This window comes from Arachis duranensis, chromosome 1, assembly GCF_000817695.3.
Source record: "Arachis duranensis cultivar V14167 chromosome 1, aradu.V14167.gnm2.J7QH, whole genome shotgun sequence".
Lineage (NCBI taxonomy): Eukaryota > Viridiplantae > Streptophyta > Magnoliopsida > Fabales > Fabaceae > Arachis > Arachis duranensis.
The window spans coordinates 17,359,603-17,374,169 of NC_029772.3; the positions used below are offsets into that span (position 1 = coordinate 17,359,603).

Below are 14,567 nucleotides of genomic sequence, written 5' to 3' on the forward strand. Positions count from 1 at the left end.
GAAGAGAGAAGTGGAAAGGAAGGAGAAGAAGAAATTGCTTCTGATACCATGTTGAACACTGTGAATAGTGAGAGAGTGAACTTGGTTGTTACTGATTGTGAAAGAGTCCAAATTGAATTGGCTTACTCAATTGTATATATATGTATACAAGGTGATGGTCTAACTAACAAACTTTGTATCTAGTCTAACTAATTAATATAACTAATTCAGATCCTAACTATGTTAAGTTATAACAAAGTGTACAAGTATATGCTATGGCTAATAATGTCACCAAACCACTACAAACAAGCGTCTAGATAAAGAGAGGAGAGCGTCTTAAGGCTTGAATTAGCCTGATATATGAAAGGCTACTAGATGCATATTGCCTTAACTATGGCATAATAGGCCACGATAAGAGAAGCTGCCAGAACCAACCGCGATGGCGATGTAGGACCCCAGCCAGCCTCGATACACGATGAGGATTGGAACCAAATATGTAAAAGCCCTGAACGTCAACTATGGAGATAAGAAGGATGAAGATACAGAGAATGCAGTGGGAGAGAAAGAAGAACAAGTGTGTGTAAGACAAACATTTTTCACTGAAAGTGCGAGAAACAAATGAAGCGAGGACAGTGAAAAAATTCAGCGGTTAAGAGAAAAAGTTGGGGAAGAAGTTACCTCAAAGAAAATATGGATAGGGATATGGGCCATTGGGGGCGAAGTAAAGGAAAATAGAGGCGATTATATAGCTAAACCACTACAAAACTCTAAAATTCTAATCTTTCATAAGAGCAGATAAAAGAAGCAGAACAGGCCCTTGCTCGACTTTGGATACAGGAAGAAAAATTTTGGTGCCAGCGATCTAGCCTTAAATGGCTAAAGTGTGGAGACAGGAACACATCATTTTTTCATGTTTCAACCATTCAACGAAGGAATCGGGGTAGAATTGACATGCTAAAGAATGGAGATGAAAATTAGGTACAACACCAAAATCAAATCCTGAATCTTAGTGAAGAGCATTATTTAAAGGTGTTCACATCAAGAGAAAAAGTGAATATGGATGAATGCACCAAAAGTATTCCTAAAAGGGTCATGGAAGATATGAATAACAAACTGACTCAACAGGTCTCAGATCAAAAAATAAGGAGAGCGGCATTGAACATGGGTAGCCTGAAAGCTTTAGGATCAGACAGTTTAAATGGAATATTCTACCAGAGGTATTAGGAGATTATTGGGTGGCGATATTTGTAAAGTGATTAAAAGCTTTTTCAATAAGGCAGCCTACCAGAAGAAATTAATAAAACACACGTAGTTCTTGTCCCAAAAATCAAACAAGCTAAAAATTTTAATCAAATTCAACCGATCAGCTATTGTAACTACATATACAAGATCATCTCCATGGTCATAGTGAAACGGCTTAAAGGAATTATGGACCACATCATCTCTCCTGTGCAAAGTGCATTTATAGGAGGTATAATGATTTTGGACAACATAATCATTGTCCAGGAAGAGTTTCACACTTTTTAAAAGGGAATAAAGGTAATCACAACTTAGCTATCAAGCTTGACATGAATAAAGTATATAATAAGATTGAATAGGACTATCTAGAGAAAGTTCGAAAGGCATATGGTTTGACAATCAGTGGATAAGCAGGATAAAGCATTGTGTTAAGAGTGTCAAATACAAATTCAAGAACAATGAATCTGCTAAGGGGATCAAGATAGGGAGACCCTCTTTTACCCTACCTTTTTATTTTAGCCTCTGAAGTGCTATTTATACTTCTGGATAAAGCACAAAAAAAATATTTTATTTCAGGAGTTAAATTAGCTCCTACTGCACCTAACTTAACTCATCTCGTATTTTCTTATGATTGTATTATTTTTTTCAGGAGCAAAAGAAGATGAAATATACTAGCTCATACAAATCTTTAATTATTACATTAGTCTCAGGACAAGTAATAAATTTGGAGAAGTCAGGGATATCTTATGGTACCAAAGTGCCCATACAAATCAAAGTCAATATTGAGGATATCTTGAGAATTTCGGCTTGGGATAACTCAGGAAAATATCTTGGCCTTCCAGCTAGATGGAAAAGATCTAAGTGTAAAGCTCTAGAATGGATTGAGAAAAAGTTAACTAGAAAGATAGATGGCTGAAAAGAAAAACTTCTCAACTAGGCAGGGAAAGATCCACATAAAAGTGATTGTCCAAGCTATCCCCTCATATGCCATGGGAATCTTTAGATTTTCAAAATTTTTTTGCAGGAGGCCCTGTGCTCGAATAACAAGATTTTGGTGGAGATCAACCAAAAAAGAAATAGGAATACACTGGAAGAGTTGGAAAAAAATTATGCACAAGTAAAAAAGATGAAGGTTTATTTCCAATCTGTCAGGAAAAATTAGGATTTTTGCACCTTTGATCAAACTAAAAAAAAAGAAGAGTTCTAGTGGAAATCAAAGCATCAAGAAGCTTTTGATAACATCAAGCGGTACTTGACTAATTCTCCTGTTATAACAACTTCAAGGCACGGAGCACCTCTAAAACTTTATGTGTCAGCTTCAGAAGTAACAATTGGTGGAATGTTGGTTCAAGAAGATGATGATGGCAATGAAAGAATGATTTATTATCTAAGCCGCGTATTAAATGATGTCGAGAGTCGTTATTTTTCCAATTGAGAAACTTTGTTTAGCTTTTTAATTTTCTTGTCTTAAACTTAAGTACTATTTAATTCCTAGGAATATTTATGTAATTTCTAAGTTTAATATTCTTAAATATATGTTGTCTTCTCTAATCTTGCATGGTAGACTAAAAAAATGGATGTTAGTTTTGACAGATTTTTCTTTACATTTTGTTCCTGCAAGAGCCGTTAAAGGACGGGTTCTGCCTGGTTTTCTAGTTGACCATCCCTGTATTCACCTTAATGAAAGCTTACTGGATTTTGTTGGTTTGGTACTTTAAAAGTTATATTTTAACGATTCATTCCATAAATGTGGTGTTGGTATAAAAATTTTAATTATTCTTTCAAATGGTGAGTCAAGTAAATTTCTTTTTTAAATTGAATTATTCATGTTCCAATAAGGAGGCAGAGTATCAGGCGTTAATAATGGAATTGAAATTATTATTAAAATAAGGAATAAAAATGTAAAATTTTTTGGAGATTCATAGCTTGTAATCCGTCAAGTATCACTTGAGTATAGGTGTGTTAGTGAAAATTTGATAAAGTATTTTAAGGTAACTACAAAATTGTTGGGTGAGTTTGACAATATTACTGTGAGGCATGTTCCCAGGGAATTAAATCTAGAAGTAAATGAATTGGCCCAAATTGCTTCAAGATATAAGATCAAGTCTACAACACTAGATAATTAGTAAGGATTATGGGAATATTTATTCTTTTGAGAAAAAGAGAAATGTTTTCGTTAGCAAAATTAGACCTAGAAAATTAAAGAGTTCCAATTGTGGAATATTTAGAAAATTCAAACTTTGGTGTTGATAAAAAACTTAAATATAGAGCTCAAAGATATGTTCTAATAAATAATGTGTTGGTTAACAAATCTCTTGACATGTTTGGGAGAAAAAGAGGTATATTTGGCTCTTGTTGAACTGCACAAAGGAATTTGTGGTGCCCATAAATCAGGAAAAAAAATAAAATGGGTTATAAACAGGAAAAGATTGTATTGGCCAACTATTCAGAAAAATTGTGTAAATTATGCTAGATCTTGTATGAAGTGTCGAAAACAAGGAAATCTTCTACATATTCCAACACCAGAATTGCATGTTATAATTAAACCATGGCCGTTTAGAGGTCGAACTTTAGATTTAATTGCGCAGATCCACCCACCTTCTTCTAAAGGTGATAAGTTTATTTTAGTTGATATTGATTATTTTTTTTAATGGATAGAGGCTATCGCTTTGAGGGAGATAACTCACAATAAAACAATTAATTTTATTAAGGAGCATATTGTGCATAGATTTAAAATTTCTCAATCTATTACCACTTATCAAAGAACCATATTTATTGGAAAAAAGATAATGGAATATGCTAAGTCTAGAGATATAAAAATGCTTTCTTTTACATCTTATTATATCCAATTTAATGGACAGGTGGAGGCAGCGAGTAAAATTTTGATTGTATTAATTAAAAAATAAATTGGTACGCAATCAAGAAATTAGCACCAAACCCTTAGTCAAATTCTTTGGGCTTATAGAAGTTCTCCAAGAGGTTTTACTGGAACTATTCTACATAAGCTAGGCTTTTTTATTTTATTTTATTTTTGAAGGATAATTTAGTTCTAATTTATGGATATAATTCCTTTTAATTCATTGGCATAACTGCTTTTAGTTGGTCATGACTTATAACTGCTATATTTCAATATAGGTTAGCTTATTTTTATGAGGGGTTGGAACCCAAAGTTGTTCATCGTGAAATTAAATCGAGCAATATTTTGAATGACAAGTAATGAAATTCAAATGTGTTTGACTTTGGACTTGCTAAACTCCTTGACTCTAATAGCAACTACATTACGACTTGTGTAATGGGTCAGATTTGTACACTCTCCCTTGTTCACATTTCTCTTTCTTTGATAAACTCTTCCATATGTTCCCTTACAAATAATCTTTTCGACATATACGTAGCTTCTGAATATGCAAGTATCGGCATGTTGAATGAACGAAGCAATGTGTTTAGTTTCGGAATCCTTATAATGGATTTGAGATGTTAGTCTTTAGACTCTTTAGATATTGTCTTTTTCACTTGTAACTGAAAACTGAAATTTTTAGGTGAATTTAGTTGACTGGCTAAAGAAGATGGTTGGTAACAAAAATGCAGAGGGAGTGTTGGATCCCAAACTCCCTGAGAAACCAAATTCAAAGGCCCTAAAGAGAGTACTTATTGTAGCATTGCGCTACACAGACTCAAATGCACAAAAGCGGCCTAAACTGGGATATATTGTACACATGCTTGAAGCTGAAGAATCTCCTTACAAAGAGGCTAGAGCTTTTCTGCTATGACCTCAGTATCATAATTGTTGAATAATTAAGAAATGCTACTTATGATTTGGGTTTTCTTTAATTCGAAAGTTAAATGAAGACCTTACTTTGCATCCGACATTTAATGTTCAAAAACGGAAGTTGTTTTATTTACTCATTAATAAAGTTTCTTTATCTTGTTTTAGGATCGTAGAGCTAGAAGGGAATCGGGATACACGCCCAAGAATAAAGTAAACAACAATCCAAAAGAAGAGACAACTATTTCTGACGATGATTGTAAAACTGAAAGTGGGATGTAGGACAATGAGACAAGATGAAGCTACCAAGAAGCAAAGTTGAGTATGGAATTTGCTTCTGGGGTCTCGTTTAGTGGCAAAAAAGATTACGGTAACCATCCCTCCCTAGACCCCTAGTCCCTTTACAATTTGTTGTACAAAGATGCCGAAATCAATTTACATCCACGAGACTTTTACATCTATTGCTCTACTTTGTTCGTGGCTTTTTCCAGTCATCCTATACCCACAATAACCTTAACACAAGATTTGCATTTCTTACTTTGTCCCATGTGCTTTTAATTTAATGTCAATCATGTATATGTGCTTCATTCATTGAATAAAAAATGTTGTAATGCTTCTCATGCTTGATCTGATTATGTGATTGAAAGTTTGTACTTTGTAACTTATTGTAGCACCCAATAGGTCAAGTTGAGATATAAATACTCAATTGAGATGTGTAATTAAGTGTAAGATTTATGAGAGAAATTATAGATGTACATATTAGGGTGTGAGTCCACTCCCATTTGCTGATTGAACAATGTAAAGTACTTTTAGTTTTGTTTTCCTTTAAAATTGAATAAGCAGTTTAATGGTGAATAATGGATATATTGCATTGAGTGAAAAGATGTAAAAGTGATATCCTCATGTAACAACCAATGGTGCATAAAAATATTTGTGAATGACATGCAACTTGCATTAGATGATAAATTTCTATTTTTCCAATGCTATAGTACTTTGCCTTCCACGTTACAATAAGTAGGGAACTTTTGTTGTGATTTAGGGAGACCTTAACAACTGGTGAAGAGTGAAGACTCCAAAAGGTATCCAATTTTGGAATTATTGCATCCTCTCTCTTTGAAGATGAGTGAACTAAGATAATTCTTGAGACAAGATTTCTGGTTAATGGGGCTGAGTTTTTGTGCTCTTCATGAGAGCAAAGCCCACAATTGATACTTTTATGGTATGAAAAATCTTTCATAAAGAACGAGAAATATAAGTTTTACCAGATCCCAAACCTTGGTCACCATGAAAGAAAAATTTTGGCATGAATCTTTAAGATGGCAAGGTCTCATCTAATGATAAAGGTCCTTTTGATATTGGTTTGGCGTTGCTTTACTTTTCAAAGATTAGGTATGACAATGGTCTCCATGGGGGCGAGGACCCATCCGCATTTATTAAAATGTCCCCTATCCCCACCCCATCACGGGCCCCCATTTATTTCTCTCTGTACGGGAGGCAGGTATTCGGGGGTATTCATGCATAATTAGATATTATTAAGTTTTAATTTTTTTAAAAATTAATTAACACAATCATAATAAAATCTTATATAATTCAACCAAATATATCAACTCAAACATAATTCAAACAGAAATTTAACATAATAACATAAACAAAATTTTCAACATATAAATTAAAATGAGTTAGAGTTACTTACATAACATATATATAAGGACATTTAAATAAATTTTATTTTATGAAAATTTCGCAGGTCCTTGTAGGGTGGGTACCTCAATCCCTGCCCCATGTCCCTATTTATTCGTGGGGGCAGATCCCTGTCTCCATGAAGATTTTTCGAGTCTCTGTTAACCTCTCCTTTGCAGGTAATTCCCATGGGTATCTGTGGATGCAGGTTTTTTTTTTGTCATCTCTAATTGTAGTTGTGATAAATCAAAACTAAAATAGCTATAATGATAGGTTAATCCAAATGCACATTAGTTTTTATTTTTGGGTTAAGTTATATAACACATACACACACCTCCCCTTTCCATGGATTTTATATAATTATTTTCTAGTCACAGCTAAGATTTAAATCCGGTATACTTTTCAAGTAAGGCATACGTTGATGCCACTAAATCAAACTTTGCAGTGCAAATGCACAGATAGTTAAGCAATGGTTTTTGTATTATTATTATTAGGATTTGGTACTGGTGGACTAAAAACTCACATTTTTTTAAGTGGACATTGTAACATTTATTCGTATTTTTTTATGTATTTATAATATATTTTTCTATTTTTTTCTTATTTCCAAACTCTTTATTATGCCCCAACTCCTTGATGCATGGATATTTAGATTATTAACATTTTAAAACCAATTATTAACCATTTCAAAGAATCTCTTTTATTATTTGTATAAATAGATGTATTTTATACGTATAGATGAAATCATAAACACAAATATAAATGGTGAATTTACAAACGTGTTTTCAGATATTGAAGGACTAAGGGTGCTTTATCTACACGTGTAAAAGCTCAAGGGTAATCCACCCACTCTTCAATTTTAAGTCCTATTCTACTCATTTTCTCTGAGATCTTAAATAAAAAAAACACTAAAAGAAGGAAGTGTTGTGAAATACAATTAAAGTCCTATGGCCAAGACAAGAAAATTGTCATCCCCAAAATTACACCAAACAAATTCAGCAACTTGGCCGGCATGGTGTTCGTAAAAGCGATGTTTTTTGGCAGCTGGTTTCCTCCAGCTGTAGGGGATAGCGAGAGCTGTAGGTGGTGGCGGCGAAATCGGTGGCACTTGGCATGTTCTATATGTAGCATTTACCTGCATACACACAAATTCATACATCGTCACCGCATATATGAACATTAAATAATGACAGTTCAAGTGTGATATTCATCAATGAGCCTTAGCTCACATGGCATATCTCCCCTTCCCCACTTCAAAGGTCTAGTGTTCAAATCCTAGAGATTGCAATTGAGGAAAAAATTTGGTAAATGTGTGAGGAGTGTGTGGGTGTGTTGTATACCTAGGATTGGCCTATGTAGGACCGGGTTGTCCGATATTTGTTCATACATCAGTTCGAGCTATATAGGACCGGGTTGTCTGACCTCTTGGAAGGTTGGCCTATGACCGACCTCTTAGAAGGTTGGCCCATGATCGACCTCCTGGAAGGTTGGCCCATTACCGACCTCTTCACAAAGAGTTCGGCCATATCGCCAGAGGAGTCCAAAGTAGGCCCAAACGAAGGAACACAACCCAATCTAAAGGCAGCCAAAAGCCCAGAAAGATAAAGGCGGTTCCCCTTAAAGATAAGATGACTTCACTCAAAGATAAGATGACTTCACTCAAAGATAAGATAAGATAAGTTATCTTATCTCCAACTTATCTCCAGAAATATCACTTCATATTATTATAAATATACTAGAGCACCCATGTATAACTCATACTCTGATTCTACTAAGAACCTGCCTAAAGCCCGTGCTAACTTAAGCATCGGAGTCTCTTGCAGGTACCACCACCCTCCGGTGACGAAGGATCAGCAACATCACCAAGTCTAACAAGTCGGACACGACAGCTTCGACCACCACCACCGATCTCATCCGAGATTGACCTACAATTTCAGGTAACCCTCGAAATATTGGCGCCGTTGCCGGAGAACCTGGAAGTCATCCCATCACCATGGAGGACGACCATGACAACGATCACAACTCTGGTTTGGTGGACAGAACGCCAAACAAAAACACGGACGCCACCTCCAAAGACACACCTCAAAACGGGGGAGATAAGCAACCCCCAAACATAGAAATTTTGGAAGCTATCCGTGAGCAACAGAATCGCCTTAAACAACTGGAACAAGAAGCTGAACATCAATGGGATGCCGAAAGAGACCTTCAGAGAGAAACAAGACGACGTCAAAAGCTAGAGGACAAGTTCTTAAAGCTCGAAGCCAATCTCAAAACCAAGACCGCTCGATCCAGTCATGAAGATAGCCCCCACAATGATCAAGACCCATTCACCAAAGAGATCATGAAAGTTAAAGTCCCAAAGGACTTCAAAGCTCCTGACATGACCCCATACGACGGCACATCGGATCCAAGCAATCACCTCAGCAATTTCAGAAGCAGAATGTATCTCACTAACGCCTCGGATGCCATTCGATGCAAAGCCTTCCCGACTACCCTAACGAAGATAGCAATAAAGTGGTTCGACAGTTTGCCTCCAAGATCCATCACAAGTTTTGACGACCTTGCTAAAAAGTTCCTCGCCAGGTTCTCCATCCAGAAGGATAAAGCCAAACACGCTCCAAGCTTGCTGGGAATTAAACAAGGAGATCAGGAAAGCCTTTGCAGCTACATGGAAAGATTCAACAAAGCATGCCTTGACATACAAAGTCTTCCAACAGAAGCGGCCATCATGGGACTCATCAATGGCCTAAGAGAAGGACCTTTCAGCCACTCAATATCCAAGAAGTACAGAACATCTCTAAACGAGGTTCAAAAAAGGGCGGAAAAATATATCAATATGGAGGAGAACTCCCGATTGGGAGACAGCTCAAAAATTGGATTCTCCTAACCCACCACGGGACAAGGATAAAGAGTCCAAGAAAAAAGAAGATCAACCCGGTGAGAAGCCTAGAAAATACCACAATTACACCCCCTTCGGGTGTTTCTTGTGGATGTTTATCGAGAAATATGCAACACTGAGAAAATCCCACCACCTCGCGCAATCAAAAACAAAAGAGGGGGAATTCAGACAGAATACTGCGAGTACCACCGAATCTACGAACATCTTACTAACGAGTGTTTCGACCTAAAGAATGTCATAGAGAAATTGGCAAGAGAAGGGCAATTAGATCGGTACTTAGCCAATAAAGCAGATGAACTAAGAAAAAGAAGAAGGGATGAAGAGGTCGGACGAGTTGAACATCCACCTCACACCGAAGAGGTCGGACGAGTTGAACGTCCACCTCACACTGAAGAGAGGCATGTTCATATGATAAATGGAGGATTCACAAGAGGAGGGATCTCTAAATCATCTCGCAAAAGACACCTCAAAGACGTATATTAAGGAAGGAAGAGAGGTTTGAATAGTACAACAGAATGCGAACAAGCCTTCCAAGATTTCAAAAATTCTTGGGGCAACCACCCATTCTTACCCAACCACGGGAAAGTGAAGAACTCATATTATACCTCGCAGTGGGAAGTCGGGCAATAGCCTCAACACTAGTTAGAGAAGACGAAAGTGGGCAACAACCTGTCTACTCCATCAGCAAGGCTCTACAAGGCGCCGAACTAAACTATCAAAAGATAGAAAAGTTTTCCTACGCCTTCATACTCACTTCTTGACGACTCCGCCCATACTTTCAAGCTCACACTATCAGAGTTCGGACCAACCAGCCCATCAAAGGCATCCTACAGAAAATAGACTTAGCGAGAAGAATCCTACAGTGGGCAGTCAAGTTATCCAAATTCAATCTTTGATATGAAGCTCGGACAGCCATCAAATCACAGTATCTGGCCGACTTCATGACAGAGTACACTGACACCCTGGGAACTCCCACAAAATGGAATCTCTATGTGGATGACACTTCAAACAAAACCGGGAGTGGGGCAGGTGTAATTATAGAAAGCGATCAGGGAACCCAAATCGAGCTAAATAACCAAGCTGAATACGACCGGCTGGTTTAAGGCTGGTTAAGAAGGTAGGAGTTCAAAAGCTTACCGTGTTCAATGATTCACAAGTAGTCACCTCACAAATAGAAGGGAACTACCAAGCTAAGGATCCCACCATAAAAAAATACCTGGACGAACCAGAGAACAGCTCAGATAATTCGAGGGATATGAGGTTGATAAACCCCATTTTTAGGGTTCATCTTGTATTGAATTTAGAGTGTTTTGCTAACCTTTTCTCGCATTTAGCCTATGAATTGGCATGGTTTTGTAATCTCTTCCGTATTTGTGCTTAAGTGTAAAAACATGCTTTTTAAGCCTTATTTTGGTGAATTCTAATTTCTCCTTGATTCCATAAGATGCCTTGATGTGTTTGCTAGTAATCTCAGGATGAAATAGGTTAGGCATGGATCAAAGGAAGCAAGGAAGGAAGCATGCAAGTGGAGAGAAGCACAAAAAGCCAAAGAAGTGATCTCGGCCAAGCACGCGTACGCGCACAAGGCGCTCGCGCGCACATCGCAGAATTAGCCAGGGACGCGCACGCGTACCGTGCGCGCACGCGTCGTAGTCCGCACGTGATTCTGTTATTGCAACACGTACCTGGCGATTTTGGAAGGTTTCAGCAACCAACTTTGGCGCCAAAATGCATATAAGAGCCAAGGATTGAAGGGGATTAACACACATTCACATCCATAGACTCATTTTACAAGTTTTCTTAGATATTTTTAGTTAGTTACATTTGTAGAGAGAGAAACTCCAACCTCTCTCTAGGATTCATCTTCATTTTCTCAATTCTCAACCATTCCTTAGTGAGATCTATTGCAACTCTCATTTTACTTTGTTCATGTTGTAGTTCATCTTCTTTAATCTCAATTAGTGTTTGTAATTGTTCAATTCTCTTAGATCTTAGGTTTAACTTTGTTGTTTTGGATTCTATTAATTCATTGAAGATCTCATTTTCATTGTTGTTCATTGTTGATTGTTGTTAATCTCTTGTGTTGAATTACTTTGATTCTACATCTCTTCTTAATTTTACTATGTCTTTCATTCTTGCTCTCCAAGTGTTTGAGAAAATGCCAACTTTAGATATGGAGTAGCATTCCCTCACTTGGCCTAGTGGTTGAGTCATTGGAGACACTTGAATAATGGATGTCAATTGTTGATTAAAAATTGAGAATTGCTAATTGACTTAGAGTGCACTAAAGCTAGACTTCCCTAGGGTAAGACTAGGACTTGTGACTCAAGTTAGTTACTCTTACTTGACTTTCCTCTATGATAAGGGGTTAACTAAGTAAAGCAACACTCCTTTGTCATCACAATTGAAGGAAGCTATAGTGATGGAACTTCCAATGTTCAACCTTGGCCAAGGCTTTTAATGTTGATTGATTGTTTTTTTCTTTTATTAGCACTTTTATGCCACACTCTTCAAGCCACAAAAGACCACTTAACCAATAGCATGCATCCTTGTAGCATTCCTAGGAAAGAACGACTCGGGACTAATACTCTCGATTATAGATTGTAGATTTGTTTGATGATGGATTTTGTGTCGGTTTAGACTATACTATGATTGATTACTTGATAATTTCTATACCGGCAAAAATTCATTCATCAAAATGGCGCCGTTGCCGGGGAATGCACATGAGTGCCATGTTTTTGGTTAATGTAAATATGTGAATATTGTGAATATGTTTGTCTTTTGCTTGTTTGTTAGTTTTCATTAGTTTTATACCTCTATTAGTTTTGTTCCTATTTGCCACTATGAATTCTCGTCCTTGTGGTTTTGGATATAGCTATGACTATTTTGTAGGCGATGAAAACTTGAATGATGGCTCACATTATGGGATAGATGAATCCTTAGAAAGGGAGCCATATCCATATGAGCAATCATCATGGCAACCTTCCCCTTCAAGTTACTATGATGGTAATCTTCCTTATAATGCATATCATGCCTATGGACATGATGATTCTTATCATGGTTATACCACTCAACCACCATCATTCTATACACCATATTCTCAACCCACATCTTATTTCCACCAATTGCCTACATATGATCCAAGTCTATATTCGCCCTATGCATACCCTTGTGACGAATATGAACAAGCAACCCTTGAATCACCACCACTCCAACATCTTTACCTTCCTACCCAAGTCCCCATGAATGATGCACTTGGTATCATTCTCCAAGAGCAAGAAGAGCTCCAAACTGCCTTCACTAGTTTCACCTCTACCCTCCAAGAATTTACGTCCCGTATAATTCCATCCTCTACCAATAACCAAAATAACTTCCCACCTCAAAGCTTTGATGAATCTCCTTTTCAACTATGTCATGATTTCCCCTCTCCGCCACAAACCTCCATGGAAGCATATCAATGTCCATTAATCCAAGAGCAATATGATCCTACTTATGTTAGTAAAGCGGAACAAGAATTAAGGGATCGTTTCAAGGAAGAAATGGATCGACTTCAAGCAACCATCCGTCAAAAGATAGATTCTTGGGATTCATATCACAAGCGAAATCAGTTCACGGATGATTGTGAAAAAGCAACCAAAGAGGGAGGTATGAGGGAGACTTTAGAGTCTCAAGTTGAGTGCAAGGAAATGGAGTGTGTGTTGCAACAAGCGGAGGAAATGAAGATTGTTGAAGATAAAGAAGTGGAAGAAGACCTAGAGGAGGTTAAACAAGAAGGAAGTTCCATCGACGAAAATAACTCTACATTAAGTGACAATGGTGATCTTGTTGAAGCTTCTCCCATCGAATGTGAAACCGATGTTGAGGAGGTTGCGCAACCTCCAACACATGACTTGATCAATAATAAAGGTTTGAAGGAAGTTAGCAAACAAGAAGAATTTAAAAAGAGTTATCAAAAGATGGAAATCATCATGGAGGAGCCAAAGGAAGTGGAACCTACATTGTCAAGACCATTGGATATCTTCCTTGCTAAGTCGCCGTCCCAATTACAAATTAAGTGGGTAATCATCTCATCCTTTAATTTTCTTGGCCCATATCAATATGCGTTGTTAGAAACGGACGATCAACTTAGAACTCTTTGTGGGCTAGAGAGTAAGAACGGATTAGATGTTGGTGGACAATTTGAATCAAGGTGCATAAAGGATGGAAGATCAAACTTTGAGTTTCAAAAGTGGAGTGAAGCCAAATTCAATGGAATTAGGATAATGAGTATGAGTTACAAGGAGAATTCAATAATTTTGTCACCCTATTGGAAGCATGAAGATCAAGAAGAAAAGGGGTTGACAAATAAAGTATGGGACCCCGGAACATACATAGACCACTATCAACTTAGGGGCCTTGTTACTTGCTTAGGTCCCCTTGAAAGCCTTGCACGTTTAAATTGGGATCCCGGAGGCTATTGGAAGAGCAAAGACTGGTGGGGATTCGAAAAAGAGTTCAAGCATAAGCCACCCTAGCAAGGACTCCACCAAATGTCCAACTTAAGGACTTAAACTAAAAGTGCTAGGTGGGAGACACCCCACCATGGTAAACTCTTTCCATACTCTTTTAATTTGGCTTAATAAATGATTTGAGTTACCATTGTAGGTAGTTTTTCATCTCATAACTAGCTTGTTTGTGTACATTAGTTGCTAGCATATTAACATGTATGTTGTGCTTAGTAGAAATAGAATAAATCTCAAAACCAACTTGCATTTTAGAAAGTGTGTGATTTTGACTAAATAAGGAGTTGTAGGCACCATGGGGAGTCCTTGGGCAATTTAGAGCTTTTAGGCATTTTCATATAAAAAAAAAGAGAAGAAAGGAGGAGGGAGGACGCGCGCGCACGCTGCACGCGCACGCGTCCATGAGCGGATGCACCACCATACACCTTCCAGAGAGTTGGGCCTCTCCTAGGCCAGCGTTGTGCCTCAAGCCCAACTCCTAGCACGCTGACGCGCACTACGTGCGTGC

General features: G+C 37.4%; 1 pseudogene; it reads left to right on the forward strand.

Moving 5' to 3' along the window:
* Positions 1-454: 454 nt before the first annotated feature.
* LOC110274908 (probable serine/threonine-protein kinase At1g01540) lies at positions 455-5,263 on the forward strand (annotated as a pseudogene).
* Positions 5,264-14,567: the final 9,304 nt, after the last annotated feature.